Source organism: Salvelinus sp. IW2-2015, linkage group LG2 (genome assembly GCF_002910315.2).
Source record: "Salvelinus sp. IW2-2015 linkage group LG2, ASM291031v2, whole genome shotgun sequence".
Lineage (NCBI taxonomy): Eukaryota > Metazoa > Chordata > Actinopteri > Salmoniformes > Salmonidae > Salvelinus > Salvelinus sp. IW2-2015.
In genome coordinates this window covers 34717685-34723270 of record NC_036839.1, presented here as the reverse complement: position 1 = coordinate 34723270, position 5586 = coordinate 34717685, and positions in this window count along the sequence as shown.

The following is a 5586-nucleotide window of genomic DNA, read 5'->3' as shown; positions in this document are numbered from 1 at the left end:
GGCCACAATGCAACTGAAGTATACAACACCAGCATAGTCCCACGGCGGGACTGAAATAACAGCCACTCCAGCTCGAGCCAACGGCAGGCTCAGTACGGGAGTCCAGCAAACAAAAGCCGCCCCGATACCAGAAGAAGCAGGAGGTCAATGCATCCACTTGACGAGCATCCCAGCCGGAATCACGAGGGAAACACTTGGTCACTGCTTAATCATACAGTAAAACCTGAACTGATGGTAGAAAACACCTCATGCTATGTATGTAGTATTTTTCCACACTCAAGAGATCTCACAATTCTTACAGTATTCAGTAGAGGCCAGCATTAACGACACTATGTGCACTGGAGGTGCTCTTATCAAATGAAACTTCATGGGGTAAACCTTCAAAGGCTAAAACTTTGAGGGGAAAATGCATTAATGGTGATTTGTCAGCAACCAGAACATATTCTAATCCAATCCCAGTAAAATACATTTAAACTCAGTTTTTCACAATTCCTGACATTTAATCCTTGTAAAAATTCACTGTCTTAGGTCAGTTAGAATAACCACTTTATTTTAAGAATGTGAAATGTCAGAATAATAGTAGAGAGAATGATTTATTTCAGCTTTTATTTCATCACATTCACAGTGGGTCAGAAGTTTACATACACTCAATTAGTATTTGGTAGACATTGCCTTTAAAATGTTTAACTTGGGTCAAACGTTTCAGGTAGCCTTCCACAAGCTTCCAACAATAAGCTGGGTGAATTTTGGTCCATTCCTCCTGACAGAGCTGGTGTAACTGAGTCAGGTTTGTAGGCCTCCTTATTCGCACACGCTTTTTCAGTTCTGCCCACACATTTTCTAGCGTCCCACCTCGACAACAACCAGTGAAATTGCAGGGCGCCAAATTCAAAACAACAGAAATCCCATAATTAAAATTCCTCAAACATACAAGTATTATCCACCAATTTAAAGATAAACTTCTTGTGTCCGATTTCAAAATGGCTTTACTGCGAAAGCACACCATGCGATTATGTTAGGTCAGCACCTAGTCACAGAAAACTATACAGCCATTTTCCAGCCAAGGAGAGGGCTCACAAGTCAGAAATAGCGATTAAATTAATCACTAACCTTTGATGATCTTCATCAGATGGCACTCATAGGACTTCATGTTACACAATACATGTATGTTTTGTTCGATAAAGTTCATATTTATATCCAAAAATCTCAGTTTACATTGGCGCATTATGTTCAGAAATGCATTGTCTCAAACAAACATCCAGTGAAAGTGCAGAGAGCCACATCAAATTACAGAAATACTCATCATAAATATTGATAAACGATACAAGTGTTAAACATACGAGTAAAGATAAACTTCTCCTTAATGCAACCGCTGTGTCAGATTTCAAAAAGGCTTTACGGCGAAAGCACACTTTGCGATTATGTTAGGTCAGCACCTAGCCATAGAAACCCATACAGCCATTTTCCAGCCAAGGAGAGTGTCACAAAAGTCAGAAATAGCATTAAATTTAATCACTTACCTTTGATGATCTTCATCTGGTGGCAATCCCAGGTCTCCATGTTAGACAATAAATGTTTGTTTTGTTTCGATAATGTCCCTCTTTATGACCAAATACCTCCTTTTTGTTTGCGCGTTTTGTCCAGTAATCCAAAAGTCCAGACAAAGTTTTTAAGAAGTACAATAAAAGTTAGTAGAAACATGCCAAACGATGTTTAAAATCAATCCTCCGGTTGTTTTTGTCATAAATAATCAATAATATTTCAACCAGACAAAAGCTTCGTCAACAAGAAAGGCGCGTTCCCGATCAGGCGCATGGCTGATGTCTGGAAATTTCCACTGGCCTCTCATTGAAAGTGCTGTATCTCCCTCATTTTTCAGAGTAAAAGCCTGAAACAATGCCTAAAGACTGGCCACATGTAGAGGAAGCCACAGAGCTCGTGAACTGGGTCCTAAGTCTTTGTATGGTGGATAGGCTTTCAATGGAAAAACAGCCTTTCAAAATAATAGTACTTCCTGGTTGGATTTTCCTCTGGTTTTCGCCTGCCAAATCAGTTTTGGAAACTTTAGAGTGTTTTCTATCCAAATCGACTAATTATATGCATATCCTATCTTCTGGGCCTGAGTAGCAGGCAGTTTAATTTGGGCACGCTTTTCATCCAAAATTCCAAATGCTGCCCCCTACCCTAGTGAAGTTAAGCCATTTTGCCACAACTTTGGAAGTATGCTTGGGGTAATTGTCCACTTGGAAGACCCATTTGCGACCAAGCTTTAACTTCCTGACTGATGTCTTGAGATGTTCAATATATCCACATCACATCACATTCCTCCCTCATGATGCCATCTATTTTGTGAAGTGCACCTGTTCCTCCTGCAGCAAAACACCCCCACAACATGATGCTGCCATCCCTATGCTTCACGGTTGGGATGGTGTTCTTCGGCTTGCAAGCCTCCCCCTTTTTCCTCCAAACATAACGATGGTCATTATAGCCAAACAGTTATATTTTTGTTTCATCAGACCAGAGGTAATTTCTCCAAAAAGTATGATCTTTGTCCCCATGTGCAGTTGAAAACCGTAGTCTGGCTTTTTTATGGCGGTTTTGGAGCATTGGCTTCTTCCTTGCTGAGCGGCCTTTCAGGTTATGTTGATATAGGACTCGTTTTACTGTGGATATAGATACGTTGGCACCCGTTTCCTCGAGCATCTTCACAGGGTCCTTCGCTGTTGTTCTGTGATTGATTTGCACTTTTTGCACCAAAGTACGTTCATCTCTAGGAGACAGAGCGCGTCTCCTTCCTGAGCGGTATAATGGCTGCGTAGTCCCATGGTGTTTATACTTGCGTACTATTGTTTGTACAGATGAACGTGGTACCTTCAGGCGTTTGGAAATTGCTCCCAAGGATGAACCAGACTTGTGGTCTACATTTTTTTTCTGAAGTCTTGGCTGATTTATTTTGATTTTCCCATGATGTTAAGCAAAGAGGCACTGAGTTTGAAGGTAGGCCTTGAAATACATCCACAGGTACCTCCAATTGACTCAAATTATGTCAATTAGCCTAACAGGAAGCTTCTAAAGCCAAGACATCCTTTTCTGGAATTTTACAAGCTGTTTAAAGGCACAGTCAACTTAGTGTGTGTAAACTTCTGACCCACTGGAATTGTGATACAGTGAATTATAAGTGAAAGCATCTGTCTGTAAACAATTGTTGGAAAAGTGACTTATGTCATGCAAAGTTGATGTCCTAACCGACTTGTCAAAACTATAGTTTGTTAACAAGAACTTTGTGGAGTGGTTGAAAAACGAGTTTTAATGACTCCAACCTAAGTGTATGTAAACTTCTGACTTCAACTGTAGCTAAAATTTGTTAGGTGCGACAGAAGCCTGTGAGGCATCCCGTGAGTTTACAATCAGCAGGAAGTCAGCTATGTGGAACCTTGCAGAAAGGAACACATTATAGTGTGAACTGTGACACAACAAAGTTATACAGTTGAGCCCTTGTGCTATCAACCTTGGCTACCTTAATCTGCACAGACAAACCAATCGCCTTTTACACTATTTTACGCCCCTGTTTCCACACATCTGCTAAACTGCCACATAGACAAAAGAGGTTATACTTTTTCTATAAAAGAAGACTGTGTTCAGCTTTCAACTCTGTACCATTCTTTGTAATGGTTGTTTGCTTCATATTTGCAAATCTTATAATAAAGTTGTTGTTAAAGGAATCTACAGTCTCTCTCTTCCTATAGAATTGCTACCACATCACGCTCTCTGTAGCTGATGTATGACCTTTAAACAGGTCAACATTCAGACGGATTACCAGGATACAGTGGGGCAAAAAAGTATTTAGTCAGCCACCAATTGTGCAAGTTCTCCCACTTAAAAAGATGAGAGAGGCCTGTAATTTTCATCATAGGTACACTTCAACTATGACAGACAAAATGAGATTTTTTTTCTCCAGAAAATCACATTGTAGGATTTTTAATGATTTCTTTTGCAAATTATGGTGGAAAATAAGTATTTGGTCACCTACAAACAAGCAAGATTTCTGGCTCTCACGTCTGTAGCCATGAAGTGCTTTGAAAGGCTGGTCATGGTTCACATCAACACCATTATCCCAGAAACCCTAGACCCATTCCAATTTGCATACCGATCCACAGATGATGCAGTCTCTATTGCACTCCACACTGCCCTTTTCCACCTGGACAAAAGGAACTCCTATGTGAGAATGCTATTCATTGACTACAGCTCAGCGTTTAACACAATAGTGCCTTCAAAGCTCATCACTAAGCTAAGAACTCTGGGACTAAACACCTCCCTCTGCAACTGGATCCTGGACTTCGTGACGGGCCGCCCCCAGGTTGGGTAGGTAACAACACATCTGCCACGCTGATCCTCAACACAAGGGCCCCTCTGGGGTGCGTGCTCAGTCCCCTCCTGTACTCCCTGTTCACTCATGACTGCATGGCCAGGCACGACTCCAACACCATCATTAGGTTTGTTGACGATTCAACAGTGGTAGGCCTGATCACCGGCAACGATGAGACAGCCTATAGGTAGGAGGTCAGAGACCTGGCCGTGTGGTGCCAGGATAACAACCTCTCCCTCAACATGATCAAGACAAAGGCGATGATTGTAGACTTACAAGTTTTTTTAAAAACTTTTTTTTTTTTTTACACAAATGTATTTAGTAAATATTTTCTTAAATATTTTTTTTCTTCTTAAAACTGCATTGTTGGTGACGGGCTTGTAAGTAAGCATTTCACGGTAAGGTCTACTACACCTGTTGTATTCGGCGCATGTGACAAATAAAATTGGATTTGATTTCAATGACAGATCAAACATATAACCACCAGACAGCACATTGTTTTGAGAGGACAAAAGGCAAATCAGACACCAACAGCAGAACAAACTAGCCTTGGTGTAAGTCAGAGTGTTTTTATAAGTGGTGCATGTATTTAAAATTCAAAGTGTGATCCCCCTCTGTGCATTGGCTCTGTGGTTGATTGCTCTGCACTGGATCTTGTTATAGATACCCAGCCTTCCCACTGAGCCCCGTGAGTGAGTTCTGCCATCTCCTCATCCTCCACAGTAATTGCTTGGTATTTTTAGGTTGCCAGCATAGGGTAATTAAAACAAATAGAGGGAGATAGCACAGACAGAGATCTCCCTGGGCTCTCCAGGGGTAAGTGGGGAGAGGTCACGCACGCTGCTGTTTTCAATTAGGCACCACTGCACCGATGAGGCTTTTATTGAAGAGGGAGGGGGGGGGGGGCTGCTTCATGGACACAGTGAGACTGTTAATGTAAAATAAGGGCTAAGAGACAAAAGAGGTTTCAGGCCTGCTTCAGGAGTGAGATGGTTATCTACTGTATCAGGATATAGCTGTGCTCATGTTGGTGGTGCCTTGTTCATGCCAGCACACACTGGCTTTCAAAGCTATTTGGTATAACTCTACATGACCCCCTCATAATATTCTACATTAAGAAATAACCCTATTTTTATAAGCCATTTTCAGATACAACCCATCAATACAACAGTCATGTTCAACAAAAGGAAAATGCTATTTGTTTAAACAAACAAAAACTC